The following is a 16,681-nucleotide window of genomic DNA, read 5'->3' on the forward strand; positions in this document are numbered from 1 at the left end:
GCATGAGGACAACAATGATACTTAGCACTGAAGGTCAATAATATTCTTACCTTAATATTTAAGAATACAAGGAGGAAGGCCCACCCTATAAAAATTGTTAACAGCTTGAACATTTTTGAGTCTATCAATGGAGAAAAAATATAAACATTCTAAAAATTCTAAAAATATAAGATGCTGTGAAATTCTATTATATGTTGGGGTTTTTTGGGTGCAAATAAATTTGCTGATACTTTAAAGGCTGGTTATGGCTTACTTATACTTGCTTTGTCTAATGAGCTGCATTGGAACAGTCTACACAGAAAGATGAACTTATGCTCAGGGTAAACCTTCATGACAAATTAATTTGCGTAGACTCTACTAGAACCAGTCATTGAATAAGCAGTTTTTTTCAGAAAGAAAAAGGTTTCACTGAAGTCATATATCTAAAGAGATTGATTAAAATCCTCTATTGGAAAATTTAATGTTCTTGTTAGCAAAAGTTTAGAACTTTGTTTTGGACTTTATTAGACTAATGGGAAAAAAATTATTTTCCCCTGTTTTCCCAGGGAATATTGTAAATAATTTTTTTAAACACTTATGTAAAAAATATGTACGTTCTGCAAAGAGTTAAAATTTGTTTGATCAGTGCAATTCATTTTCATGATGTCTAAACCAATAGTTCAAGAATTTTAAGATTTTACAATCAGTATCTAAACACTATAATCAGTGTTTATGCTGTATGTTTTATTGAATATCTCAGTTATCGATTTTTTTAAGCATTAAATAATAGTAAAGAGGTCATTTACAAGCTTCAGAATGGAGGTGTGCTATTCTGACCCAGGGTTGTACAAATAAGTGAGGTGATGTTATACTTCACAGGCTAAAGCAAATTATTTCAAATATGTCCCAATTATTTCAAAATAATAAAAACCCCATAAATCTTCAAACTTGGTGTCTGTGTGTGTGCATGTGCTTGTTTACTGTGGGGTTTTTATTTTCTGTGTTTGGGTTTTTTTTGTGTTTTTTTTTTCTGGTTGGTTTTTCTTTTTTGTTTGTTGTTGTTGTTATTGTTGTTGTTGTTGTTGTTATTGTCCTGGTTCCAGCCAGGAGAAGGTTCATTTGTGCCCTGCCCCAGGGAGAGCACGGCAAGGACCCTGAGGTTATTTTACCCCACGCCACACCATGCTCAGTAGGGTGTAGGGTCACTTCTTTCTGTTTTGCCAGAGTGTGTGGTCAGGTGTGATCATGTCTGAATTATTTCACATCTCCTGTACACTCTACTATTAGTATTGTACTTTATGGGGTTTTTAAAATTTATTTAATTGCTGCTGCCTGTAAGTTGGTCTTATCTCAAGCCATTGTCTTTACCTTTTCTGTGTCTTCCATTCACCTCTCCATCCCACCACAGAAGCAGGAGGGGTGAAGTGAGCAAGGAGCTTGTGGTCTGGGGTGTTTTCAGCAGGAAGAAAAAAACTGAGGAATGTGCTTCCTAAACCACAATATTTGGAGGTTTTTTTTTTGTTTTTTGGTTGGTTTTTTGTGTGTGTGTGTTTTTGTTTACTTTTTGAAATTACTAAGTGAAAATATGAGGGCACATTATTTGTTATGGTTTTGGTTCAAATAACACACTTGAGGCAGTTTTCAAGTTTTCTTTTAGTGTCTTGAGAAGTAGAAGCTGCAGAATATATGTCAGACTTCTCTTTCAAGTAGTATGAGTCCAGAAGGTAATATTTCTGATCAGAATTAATGAAGGTTGAATCTCTTTGACCATTGGGTTTTCCAGACTACAAGATGCTGAAAGTTTGTTTGTTATCCTTTTACAATATTGGGGTATTCACTTGAACTATTTGGTGCAAATCTCAGGGAAATACAGCAATAAGATCTTTTCTGTACCAATGATATTACCTAGAAAAATCTGAGTAAAACAGCAATGTAGCCAGCTGTCTACTTTTCACAAAATGTGTAGATAATTGATATCCTTTAAGCCTCTGCTTTTCTGCCAGATTTGCTTTAAGAAAACAATCTTTCAAAGTTATCCAAAAAGGGCACATGGATGAACTCAGATGGACCCAACCAGGAAATCAAGCTAATTACCCCTGATGTGGCGCTGCTCTCCAATGCTGAATAGTTTTCAAAAAATATACATGAAAACTCATGAAGGGAGGATGAATGAAAATCTCAATTTCAGATAAATTGCCAGCAGGAAAAAGAGATTGCTAGCTATTTTTCCAGGAAGCACCTATTGCTCAGCTTTGCACAGATGATTCAATAGCAAAGGATGTTCAATTGCAGCACTGCTGTTTTGTTCCAGACCATCCAGCTCTACCTGCTACACAGCTGATGATGTGTGACTTAGTACAGTTCTGCCACAATGACTTAAAGGCTTACCCTGGCATACTGCCCTTATTATTGTACAAACAGAAGTGAACTCTGTCCATGAAATAGCTGTTATGTGAATGAAAGAAAAGTTTTACTATTGAGTACAGCACATCTCCCCATCCCCATCTGTCTTTGCGAGGTTAAAGAAGGATCCTGAGCTGTTGCTCAATGCCATTACTATTCTGGTCATGTCTGAATTCAGCCTTGATTAAAGCGCACTGTTCCCAAGCCATGGATCTTTTGCTGTTCTCGCTGTTATTCTGAAGCATTGCACAGGAAGCTTAGCAGAGAACAAATAACCTGCCTTTGAAATGCAGGTGTTGGTGATGTTGCTGAACTGGTACAGCATTTCATTAAAGTTGACAAAGATCCATTGCATCATCAGATCAACCCTCCTCAATCAGCAGTATATTTCTCTGAAATAAAAGCTTTATCTTCTTCTGAAGCTTCAGCTTCTGTTTAATAGCACTATTCCAAGAGCAGAATCATTAGGAAGCCGTATCTAATGAGTCCATTCATATTCCCAGTGGAAGGAATCCATCTAGTTATAAGAGCAACAGATCTTTTCTTATTCTGGTTAATGAACAAAGGGGTCCAGTCAAACATCATTTAATTATCTGTAATTTAAATTCATCTGCACAAAAAGATGAGTGGTAGATTCAAAGAAGTAGATGTGCTTGTCAACTTGTCAATGTAACCTACAGGATGGTCCATATTCACAGGGAAATACAAAAGCACTTCTGCTGTTTTGCTCCCAACAGGGACACCATCCTTTGATTAAGGACTTTGCACAGAGTTGAGTGCTTTCTAGCCAGAAAAATTGTGACTTCTGATGATAGCTAGACATGGCTTTCTGCTTTGTGGTATCTTCTGTCTTTCATAGCACAACTTAAGCTTTCGAAATGTATTTAACAGTACAAAAAATATTGAAAAAGAGTTTTCATTGCTCTTTTTTCTGATGGTTTTATGCCTCCCTCTTGCTACCTCTTCCCCCAATATTTTCAAAAGGTTCGTCATTCTGGGCATTAAGGCCATTGCTTCAGAACATCAATAGAAACAACAAATCACAGTGAAGTAGTGATTCACTTAGAAATATCTGCTTTATGGACTAGATTCTCTTGATGGTATTAGTCAGTGTATTTATTTCCAAGTTTAAAGTTAATTTCAGCACTTCCAGTGTATTTATATAATTTTATGCTATAGAGTGAAGAGTACAGAGTGCATGTAATTGCTTACTGTGCTTTTATACAGTACAAAAATTATTTGAAAGACACTTTTTTAAGGCTTCAGAATCAGTCAGATCCTGAATTCTTTCCTCTCTTTTTTTGCTCCTGGCTATCTGAACAACATGAATAAAGTGTGTCATCCTTAGCTATACTGCTTACCCAAATATTTGCAAAGATTGATTGCAAATATTTATTGATTCAACATGTACCAGTCTGATTAAAGTAATGGTTTCCTCAGATGTGTTCCTGCACTTACAACACCCATTAACTAAACACTTAGCCTTAATTTTTGACCTGTTATTAGATGAGTGTTGCCATAGGAAGAAAAGTATTTGGAAGCTATTTCCACTCCTCAGTGCTAGTACTTGCATGCCTTATTTGTATAGAAGATACAACAAAGGCCCTTATGATTTTTACTGCAGAGATTGGAGCTCTGTACTGTTCTGATAAGTTGTGAGAATCAGCCATTTTTCTGAAGTGGTTATTAAACAAGTGACAGTAGATTTTTAGTCTGGAGAAAGGGAGAAAAACAAAGATAAAACAAAGTGACAGCTGATTATGCTAATATTGCCAGTTTGACTGAGATGATGAGGTCAAAAGTTTACATAGTGCTATCATAACTCTGGAAAAAGCATTAGCTTTTATTTCAGCACTGTATACACAAAGTCTGACCTGTGGTGTCTTAAAGAGAGGCTCATCTATTAATTACTCTTTTATATAATATATACCCTGCATTTTATATCTCTCATTCTCTTTTTCCATTTACAGCTTAAAAAACCAACACATCCTCAAGCTTAAACAAATATGATTTAAAGAGAAAAAATCCTCAAGAAAACTAGTGAAGCAGATTGACTTATTGTTATTACACGATTATTGAGAGATGCCTTTGCCCAAATTAAGATGCAAATGAGAACGTATGGTGATGTCAATAATACAGATGTTATTTAACAGTAAGCATGAGGTAGATAGAAAGAAACAGAAAACTGAGGAGAGGAAGAGACAGATTAAGCAGAAGATATCCCTCTGTGGATCCTGTGGTGTCCTGTTGGTCCTTCTTCACCTGGGGCTTCTCAGTGGTGGAGGGCTCTCAAGGTAATTCAAAACTTTTCAGTATTTATACATTGTAGCAAACAATATAATAATTTCTTTAATTACTATAGAGTTTTTGCCTCAACAATCTTGCCTGGGAGGCTTGCTGTACACTTTACTGATTCTTCTTATGAAAAAAAAACATTTCTTGACATCTGTTTTAATGGTTTTTTTTCTTTATATTCCCTTTAACCTCTTTGTCCTACTGGTAATCATATTAGCTAGAAATAAAGAACAAAATAACTAATATTAGGATACAGTTCATGATTCCTACAGAGAAGTTTAATAAAATTTCCTTTATCTGTATTATGCAGTTGAAAAATAAGCAAAGATTAATAATACTTTCTTTTGTACAAGCCTGGGGTTAATCTTATAGTTCTTATTTCTCCAAAGTGTTAGCTATATATGCGATCTTTTAACTTAAATTAGCAAGGAAGAAAAATCAAAGGAAAATAACAATTAAACCAAACATAAAATCCAACAAAAAAAAAAACAGTCCTCAAATTCTTCTTTATAATCCGTATACACTGCAGGGTTTTGTATTTTGGTCTTTGCTAAGGTGTGTGGGTTTTTTTGAAATTCACTTGCATTTAATTTCTTCTTAGATTGTTTGGGTTTTTTATGAGACTGTACTTTCTTGGTATTTTGACATTAAAGTTGTAATAAGCCAGAACTGTTTTATATTCATACCTGTGTGTCACCATCTTTGAAAGATGCAGACTTGTACAACCTGTGTGTTTTGGTGGGATGACCAGAAGAGGTGGCTTAAACTACCATTGTTTGAGAAACAGCCTGATTTTTGAGGTGGAGATATTTAGGAAAGGGCTGTTGTATCTATTTATATAGAATCATTCTTTCTGCTTCCTTTGGCCATGCTTCTCTGTGAGACAATTCAAAATGAATATTACTGCAGAGGAGCAGAGTTGTTCTGCTCATGAGGGTACAGCCTAGATCTCATGTCATGTCACCATGTCAGTCATAGAAATGTTTTCTCAAAAGAGGCTTGTGTGATACAAAGAATATCCCTATAGCCCATCTAATTTCCCATTATATTTTCAATTTAATAAGCAATTTTGGCTTCCACGAAGAGCCATTTTTGCTGTTTCAGTTGCAAAGTGGATGTATCTAGTGACACAGGGATACAAGAGAGCAATCCTACAGGTTTATTAAATAAAGTCGAAGACAGTTCAGCTGAAAGAAAAAATGAGCATAAGTTCAGATATAACCATTTTGGAGACTCAGTGGTGCCCAATGACTATATTAAGATATTTAAATGAGTCCTCTATAATGCACAATTCATGGAATTGTAGAATCATAGAATTGCTTGGGTTGGAAGGCACCTTAAAGATTATCTTGTTCCAACCCAACTGCCGTAGGCAGGGACATTTTTCACTAGAAGATGTTACTTAGAGCCCTGTCCAGCCTGGCACTGAAGACATCCAAGCCATTTCCTCTTGTCCTGTCACTACACATCCTAGTGAAAGTCTGGCTGCATCTTTCCTGTAGGCTCCCTTGAGGTACTGGAAGGCTGCAATTAGATCATGCTAAAGCCTTCTTTCTTCCAGACTGAACAATTCCAATTCTCCCAGCCTTTCCCCACTGGAGAGGTGCTCCAACTCTCTAATCATCGTGGTTAATGATTGATGCCCTTCCTGTGATGGGGCCCCAGAGCTGGATGCAGCACTCCAGGTGGGTCTCACCAGAGTGGAGAAGGGGCAGAATCCCCTCCCTTGACCAGCCAGCCACGCTGCTCTTGATGCAGCCCAGGATGCAATTGGCTTTCTGGGCTGGGAGGGCACTTTGCCTGCTCATGTGCAGCCTCTCATGCACCCCAAGTCCTTCTTGGCCGGGCTGCTCTGGGTCTGCTCCTCCCCAGCCTGTGGTGATACAGGGGTTGCCCTGACCCAGCTGCAGCACCTTGCCCTTGGTCCTGTTAAAATTCATGACATTCTCACCAGCTCTCTTCTTGAGCTTGTCCTTGTTAATTCATTTCATATATTTTTCCTTGTACGTTCATTACATACATTAAAATATCTTTTGGACTGGAATAATTTAATAATGCTCTTTGGAAGACTGAGGCACTCCCATAACAAAGAAAAAAAATGTCAGACACAATGGAGACAGCAGAGTCATAGCTAAAAGAAATTAATGCAGTTATGGGAAGTAACAACAGCATCTGCCTTGACACATGTGAGGATATATAAAAATTCAGTATCAAATTCTGCACTGAATATACTACCTCATCATTTACAGAATGTTTCAGTCCTGGGATTTGGGACAGCATGCAAATAGTATGAAGTAGCTTTACTGTCTTGAAATTGCTGCAGTGCAATAATTACTGTATTTTCTATATTTTGTAATTGTCATTCTGATTTTTACAGCCTCATGTTTTAGTTCAAAAGATAATATCAGTTCTTCTTGTCCTAAGAAGAACATTCCACTGAAATAAAGAAATATTTTTCCTTTGAATCACACTTTTGTTTGGTATCATTTTTCAATACCAGATCAGAACCTTTTGTGTACCAGTGAGAGTGTATCCAAACATACAGAGTTCTATGAATTTACCAATATAATGATTTAAAATTTAGATTCAGAACAACTATTCATCTCTTCCACTACACAGCCTGTATTATTTTAGATTTTTGTCTAATCTGTTCAATCTACTTAGATATGGAATCCAACATAAAAATATTCAAGTGTCAGGACACAATCCTGCACAATCCTGTCATTCCAGGCTGACTCTTCTTGAGTCAGGAGGTGGGACCAGATGACCCACTGTGGCCCTTTTCAATCTTTCCCATTCTGTGATTCTGTGATCCTGTGATTCTATTAATATAGCTTATTTATCCTTGGAAGATTTAAGTTTGTTCATATAAGCCACAAGGTTGTTTACAGTCACTTAGACTTGTAATATTAAAGGCTTGCAACTACCCTGCCCTAAAAGGCCTAGACAACCACATGATATATACACACAACTAAAACTTTTTCACAGTCTGGTAGCTGCAGGATGAAAGGATAAGCTGTAATTGAAAATAGTAGGCATAAAGCACAACCAGTGCACAATGGAAAGGTTTGCATTTACTTTGCATAGCTGTAACTGGAAACACCAGTTACAAGCAAAGAAGAATCATGCCTAGAAACTGCTGGTACAAATCCCTGACCTAATATAAATTTTCCCAGCTCCATTGATTTCAATAGAGGTAGAAAATTTACAGCAGTGAAAGCTGTAGGCCATTTTATTGCCCTGATTATGTTCTTACCTGTGTGCAGCAAGGATGGATATCATAGACCCTGGTTTATCTCTCACCCTGTGGAAGATTAATTTGTTCCTGGGTAGTTTTAATGTGCTTCAGTCATGAAGCAGCAGTAGGACTTGTGAAGAGCAGGAACACTTCACCCATTGCAAAGTCTGTGCAGTCTCACTTCATCTGTATATGTGGGCTACTGGTGAGGGAGAGCAATATATAAGCAGAGACATGAGCAGCAAATACTTCTGGAAGAGATCACCTGCATGCCCTTTGGAGGTCCAAGAAATTATCAAAATCCAGCCTCTCTCTCTACTCACTATTACATAGTTTAATTAATGGGATTCAAAAGCAGTTTGAAAGTCTCAGGGCACTATTCTGCATAGGTTTGCATGTCATATCACATTTTCTCATAATTTATTAATTTTAATTCATAATTTAAATGAGAGCATTGTAAAACATGACTCTAGCTGAAGATGTTGAAAATCAGTATTCTCTACCTTTTTCCTTCTTTCAGTTCTCTGCACCACAAATCTGACATAAAGGTAGAGGAAATTTAAAGGAAGGGAAATTTTTTTGGCAGCCAAATAAAAGGTATAGCCAAACAAAATAACATGAGTTTGTATCTAGGAGTCATATTCTTTAAAAACAAGTTAACAGTTTTTATTTGCAAAAATTTGCTGGTAACCAAAGGAAGGGGGCAGAAACAGATTCCTGGCAACTGAGGAACTCACCTACGCATCACCTCAACAGCCCTTGGCAATACAATTTTAATTGATGGTGAGTTGCCAGGTGGGCAACTTCAATGAAGCTGAACATACAGAAATATTTAGGAATACCTTTGAAGACATTGTCACATATATTATCACATTGTGTGACTGGAAACAGAAAAGACACTTCATTATGTCCTCTTGACCTCTTATTACACAAACACAAAAGGATACTGAGTAAAACTGATAGATTAGAAAGATGATTAGGAGATTAGAAAACTATTTTCTACAACATATAATTAACCAGCAATAGTCATTATCCTCAATATCAGTAAGTGTAAGGGCAACAGTTAATAAAGCAGTCAGGTGCTTGCACCAACATTGATTCCAACAGGATTTGCTAAAGAAACACCAAGAAATTGTAATAAACCTGCACTAATTTAGTTTATGATCCTCTGAAAGCATGATCTCTGGAAAATAGGTTTGCATATAGTTGGCTATGCTACCTTACAGGGACACAGAAAATATGCAGGCTGCCTGTGAGACATCCCAGTGTATCTGCCAATATGCTGGAACCCCAAGGGTGCTCTGGCACAGGGGATCCCCAGCTTTTTGAAGGTGTTTGCTGGTCAACAGGAGCACCCAACTTGAATACTCTCTCAGCAGCCATGGAGGTGGGATCCATGAGCTGCATCAAATAGTGGCTTTTGAGCATGTCAGTGGATATTAGACATCATTAATTTATGGCATTTTATACCTTTTGTGAATATAGATGCCAGGAGGATTTGAAAAACAGAATTTTTTTTTTTTTAAGAAAAGAGATATTAAACTGAAATATCTGTACCAAAAGGAAACAGGAAAAAACCCAAACCACCAGAAATCCCTTTGATTTAAAGCGTGAGCCATTTTCGACCACTGGATAGTTTTTTGCACCTGGTTCAGGATAGCAGGCAGCGCTAGTGCTATAAACAGGGCTGATCTGAGTACGGGTAGCCACGCTTTTGTTCGTGTGAGCAAAATCCAGGGGCTTCTAGTTAGCTGCAGCTAGCCAAGCTCAGTCCTTTTTTCTGATGAGGGCCTCTACATCTGTCAAACCACTGTACGTGACCACATTTTCTTTTGTTTAATTTTAAACCTCTCTCATCTTCACTTTCTCATGTCATTTTTTAATCTGTCTGAAAGGATATGCAAAAGAAAGGACTTTAAATTAATTTTTTTTAGAAATGGTTAATGTAAGTGGTGCATAAGGGCAGACAGAATTCAATTTGGATAAATGTTAGCTAATACACACTTGCAAAATAATTGTCTGAATTCTAAAAGGCTTTGGTCCTTGTTCAATGCATGTTTGAGTGTTCCTGAGAGGATAAAGCCCTTCATTTCCTTGTCAGAAGTTAAGGATTCTCTTTCTACTCTATCAGCAATGTAAAGAGCTTAACATGGAGCTCTGACCCCTCTTAAGAAGAATGTGAGTGATTGTTCAGTGAAGATCACTTCTTGGCGTATTGTTGCAAACAGGTTGCTTGGACAAATCATAGGCATTGAAAAATGGCATATAAATACCATAATCCTGTTATACAAAGCCATGTTACAAGCTGGGTAGGCACTGAGTCCCACATTCATAGGACCACTTCAAAAGATTTAATACTAGAATTTCAGAGAAGGGTAATGAAAACAGTAAATGATATGGTAGAATTTGCAGGAAACAAGGCAGCGCAAAGAGCAAGGCATTCCACTCCAGCCTCACTGTGCCTTTTTATGACGGTAGCAAAATTGTCAAACTGACCATTCCCCCAGACAGGGGGAATTTAAAGTCACTATAGGTGATTCTATTACATTGCCCTCTGCAGTCTTCAGGATTGCACTCTTGGAAGCTGGCCTGGAAAAGGAAGGCAACTGCAAGATTTCTATGCTGGATACTTCATCTAGACCAGGAGCCCAGTGGGGTTTGTGAACAACCACTCTCAGCAAAACCCTACTTAGGAGAATATAGGCAGGAGCTGCTCTCAGTGGTGCAAAAGGCCAGTTTTTCCACACTTTTTTCCCTTGGGCAAGTACGGATTACTCAAATAAAAAGAGAAAGGCTGGATACTGAATTGGTCAAAATTTGGCTGTTGTATAAAGTTCTTTAGTTTCTTACATATTTCAGCATAGAATGAAGTACTGGAATTCTTTTTACCCTTTACACACTATTTTTCTTAGCTGCAGATATTTCTGCAAAATATCTGGCTGAACATGGCAAATGAGGTTTCATCATTTCCAGACATATATATTCACATTATGAGTGGAAAGTTATATACCTACACATTTGTTTCAGTATATGTATTTTATTTTGTAGTTCTTAGTGTACGGAAAAAAATACAGTAATTACCATGCTAGAAGACATGCCAAAGATTAAAAACTTTTTGCTGGAATTTCAATTGAATTTAGTTTCTTAATGCTCGTAAGGAGGTTGTTATGGTATTGAGATCTGTTGCTAATGACAACTGTTTCAGTAATTGTAAAATCTGTAAAATAGACAGGGCTATTTAAGATGCTTCAAAATTTGTAGCATATAATATTTAATTAAGACATTCAAATATGAGTAATAATTTATTATTTGAAACACAAAACAATATTTTTCTGTATGCATATTTTATATTAAAAACAACATATGCTATTTCCTTAATAGTGTTGGAATGAACAATTAGTCTAAAATGGTATAGTGACTTAGTCCACTACTGCATTTCTTGACCTCTGTATGTCACAAATGAAATCTGGATTAGATAGGAAGGAATTACTGGGGATGATTCAACAGAGCTTTCGCTGGCATGTGAAAACTAAGGTTTATTAGCAGGGTTGTGGTTGTGTAGTCATTGCAGTATTTATAGTTCATTCATCTCCAGGTGCAATTGCCATATTTAAACTCACACATATTAATTGGTTTTATTACAAACTATATTTCCTCTTCTAATAAATACATTCTTTTATTATATTTCCTTCAGCATAATTATCATAATTATGTTTTTAAAACATTATAATGAAATATAGAGAACTCTAGAGTGCTACTTAAAGTGATTTTTTTAAAGTCCCTTGAGGTCATCAGATAAGTGAAACTAAGTGCAAAATTATTATCATTATTATTATTATTATTATTATTACACAGAAAGAATAGGCAAGACTGAGTACAGTAGGTGGATACATATACATCTGTATATTTGTACTAGTACTAGTGGTGTCAGAATTACGTTTCAGGATTATTTCACATACAAAATTAAAGTCGTAATACTTCACTGAGTTTCAACTGGGAAAAGATATACAGGAAAATTCCATAGGGTTCCAGTTGTTAACATCTCTCCAAAATCTCCAGTATTGTGTAAAGGATGGAATGTAGTTTTCTCAGAGACTCAGTAGTGGTAACCACCCATTTCAGACTGATCTCCGTAGATGAGGAATATCTCTGTAGATTTATAGTAATCTCCACCTAAGACTCTCTTCAAGAAGATCCTGGACCAAGATGACAGAGCCTCTGTTTGAATTACTTCCTCTGTAGTGATGCCATGGTAATTAGAGAATTCCTGTCCTAAGGTGTTCTCTGAACTCCTTAAGAGACTTGTTTTTTATAAGCATGAAAATTATAGTATTCTTGCTTCTCTCAGACTCAGTGGAATGAATTTAAAAGACATGTGAAGATCTGTAAATCTATAGGAGTGTAAATATCTAATCTTAAAGGATTAGATTAGATTTCTGCAATGGCTGCTGTTTGAACAGGACTACACTTAAAGCAGACATTTCTAGCCATGTAGTATGCCACAACAGTTCAGCAGCTGACCTAATCCAGAAAGATTTTACAGCTGGTGTTGAATGCTTTGTCATAGCTGCTTTGCTGCATTGCTAAAAGCAGTGTGAGCATCTTTACAGCAGCAGCAGTACCATCGTGTGTAACCACAAAATGTGTACATAGAGATTGATCTGATCCAGCTGCAGATGTAGGAGTGAAACGTGCACCTCTAAGCTAATTATTGTTATCAATGGAGAAATGTAGACATGTGGAGAGATTAATTAATTTGACTGAACTGCTGACTAAATGACACTGGCCACAAGGGACAGGAACCTACATGCACACCTTAAATCAAGACTTCTAAATTCTGGTGCTACATTAGAAGAGAAAAATTCCATTCACACTGTTTAATGGATCATAAAAAGATAAAGTAGGTTCCACTTAAGACTTCACTACTTAGAATTTCCCACCAAACCAGAAGAGAAATAAGTCAGAGAGTCAGGGTGGAGGTCTTGAGACAGCAGATACTCCTGAGAATAGTAAAATGTCTGAAATTATCCTATTGAAGGAAACATTCAGGCATAGAACAGGTAATATTGCTGTGGGCCTTACAAATTTCATAGAATAAGACAAATACCTGCCTACAAAGAGTCCACAAAATCTCCATATACATCTCTAAGCATAAGAATAAAAATTATGTTATTTTTCTTTCCATCACTGGAAATTGAGGAAAGAATTGAAAGGAAATTAAGTGTTCAGCTTTGAGGGAGATCTAAGGAGGGAACTAAATTTAACAGAACAGCAGTAGATGCTTGTGGCTGTCTGGAGAGATGCTAATAAAATATTACAGGGGGAAGAGGAGGGAGACACTATATCAAGACTTCAGATATTTCTATGTAGGAAAGCAGTCTATATCACAAAAGAGGAGATGATGGTCTCAAAATCTGGTTAAATAAGATGAAAAAACTACTTCAAAAACACCTATAATTGGAAGGCCTCATCGTGCATCATTAATTCAAAGGAAGTTTATCCATGAAATCTTATCTGCGTAGTTTTTAAATTTTCATTTTAAGTGAAATCTTCTATTCTGCAAATGAAATACTATTGTGCAAATAGACTAGTGAAGCAGGCTTATCTATTTTCTTGTGGAGCAAGAAAATGGGTCTGTCTTAACACAGACCCATTATAACAAATACAAAAAGACAACCTTTGCCTTAAAGGCAGGAGAGGTAAGAGTTTTGAAGCCAGAACCTCCAGAGACCAGTGACTTCCCACCAAGACAAGTATGACAGCATGTAAACCTGAGCATATTCATGCACAGTAATTTTTTAAAAATAATTAAATGTATTTATTTATAAATTTATTTAGTTAGTAGATTTTTTTTTTATTATTGAAAGAGTACCCTCCCAGGACTCAACAAGCAAGTCATATTCCAAAACTGCATTGGGAGGCAGATGGCAGGTGACTCCAGAAAGTAATAGACTGAACTCCATGCAGCCAGAAGATAACAATGCCTGCCCAAGTGCTGGAATTTGATATGTAGAATATAACTACTAACTCTCAGTAGTATTCATTAACATTTTGAATTTATATGTCTGTGTATGTGATCTGAATGTGTACAGATTCTTGGTTTGCCTGTCTGATTTCATAATAAGATTTTAAAATATTTTGATTAACTTTAAACAGCTTTGTCATAGAAACAGATATTTCAAAATTAAATGTCTGAGGAAAACTCATGAGGCAGAAGAGAGACATCTGAATAACATCTTTAGGAAAAAAAAGAGAACATGGGGTTTAACCTGGGTAGAAAGATATTCAAGAATCAGGGCTTTGGGGCTATTACATATTCTCAGTGATTCTGAACAACTCTTTAAGGATTTTTTCATTCCCAAAATTCTATGAAGCTTGCAGAAATTTAAGAGTACAAATGTTTTGGGAACTAGTCTTGTCTCAATGTTGGGGTAGTCAAAGAGCAATACAATATATTCAGTAGCAGGTATCTTCTTATTGGCTAGGTGTTGTGGGCTTATGGCCAATAATTATATGCTAATTAATAATTAATGTTTTCTGCAGTAATTTTAGAGCAATCTCAGACTGGCTTAACAGAGAGCATGTGTGCTTTGTATGTCATCTACACACTTAAAATCCTTTGGCTTTATGTACATTGTTTGGTCAAATTTCTCCAAAACATTTTCACATTGAAAGCAGTTGGTAGAGTTCCATCAGCAATTCATTGCAGAAATTTAGTGCACCTGCAGAGAACTGCCTTTTTACCCATATTATACCATATACTGACCAAGTCTTAGAATCCCTTGTCTCGTAAGTCCTGCCAACAGATTTTCATTACTGTCAAGTATTTTTCAGAGCCTTTCCAGTACTTTCAAGAAGCCCATGCTTCACCCACTCATCATCTACACTGTGATTAATTCCTGCTTTTACACAGCATTCATGTGTTCAAGCAGTCCAGGTGTTGAATATAGGTCAGTGCAACCTCTAAAAAATAGAAAAATTAATAACCCTAACCAAAAAATAACACCTCCACCACAACAGCAGTATCCAGAGAGGTACTACAGGTGTTACAGAACTACTAGAAGTAGGAATACCTCTGTTATGGCACAACCCACATACTGTCACAGAAGCAGATCTTTTCCCAAGCAGCTGGGAAGAACTGACTAGAAGTAATAACATGTTACTCTCTCAAAGCTACATGTGCTCGTGTAAGTTACTTCGATATTTAGGGTACCTCAAATATTTAATAGTTCACTGTATGAGGACCCTGTCACTAGCAGAAGATATGGTGAGATACATGCTGAAATGTACTGCTGGGTTGTGCTCAGCATCTTTGATTCTTGTGCATTGATTACAATGAAGTTAAGAAAAAAAAAAGAGAGAAAAAAACCCCACACAAACTGATAGAGAAAATAAAACCCAGACACTTGATTTTTAAATAGCCAAATCTCCAAATTATATGCAATTTTTAAATGTAATATATGACATAATTCTTATCAGCTCTTTGTTCTTGTTGATCTCTACAGGATGCAGGTTACAAAGGAAACGGATATATTTCCATACACCTCATCTTGATCTAAGAAAGTAGTGGGTTAATGGAACAATTTTTTCTAAAATGTATGTAGCTCATTGAGTGCAGCCTCAGCTGCAAATCACTAAAACATTCCACAACTGAACTCTTTTTTTTTCCTATTCTGAAGCAGTCAGTGTTTTCCACTGCCAGAGGTCTGATACTGGATTTAGCAGACCAAGGAATTGCTTTAGGTTGTCACTTCTTCTGTTAGAAAATGCAAATGCCAGGCCGCCTGTAGAAATTGTATTAATCATCCTGCCAGTTCTCTTTAGGTAGAAAAGGTTGAAACAAAAGCATAATTGACTGAGAAAGGAAAAAAAAAACCAAAAACATTTTCTGGTATCGTAGCCTTGAGACTCTCATAATGCTTTTCCTATCCTTCTGTGAAAGTGATGGAATTTTTATTTCAGATCTGATTCTCATTACTGACATAATGTCAGGTGGCTAAAGGTAACAGCTGGGAGAAGAAAGACATCAATTACATTTGCATTCAGACTATCATTAGGGTTGTAGCAATCTGTAGCACTTCAGGGCTAATTTCTGCAGTGATGTTAACTAAATAGTGAAGCAGATTTGTGAAACTTCTATGACAATTCTGTAGGAGTAAGTGCTGCAAAAATTATAACAGCAAGAAACACAATACATGTATTTTAAACCATTTCGTTATTATTTGGTTTTATATCCAAGTAATAAATTACACAGTGAAAACTGTTTGGGCTAACCAAGAAACATATAGCAAATTTAATATTTGCTATGAAGACTCACAAAAGAAGAATTTTTTTCCTGCTGGCAGCATAAGGTAGTAAGTTATCTCTCACAACACAGGATAAACTTATTCTCTTCACTGCAGTCATTGTTTTGTTCAGACATCTTTATTCATGTGTATGTATACTCCATCATATACTTATAGGTACATCACAAATAACAACAACAAAAAAAAAAAAATAGAAAATTATCCTATCAGAAAATATAATTTGTCAAAAATTAGAAGTGAAAACAAAACTATTACCACTGTTGTAACAAAGTCCTTCAATGTTAATAAAATGAAAAACACAGGGAAAAAAAAGTTTTAGTGACTTCAACTGAATGCTTCAACTGAAGTATTTCAATTGAAGTAATACTGTATGGGAGGTTTGTATATCATTAACAGGCAATATTAAATCATTCACTGATAAAGTAAAAGCATTTCAAATGGAAACCTTGAAACAGTTTTA

The sequence above is a fragment of the Camarhynchus parvulus genome, chromosome 1A, assembly GCF_901933205.1.
Source record: "Camarhynchus parvulus chromosome 1A, STF_HiC, whole genome shotgun sequence".
In the NCBI taxonomy this organism is placed as follows: Eukaryota; Metazoa; Chordata; class Aves; order Passeriformes; family Thraupidae; genus Camarhynchus; species Camarhynchus parvulus.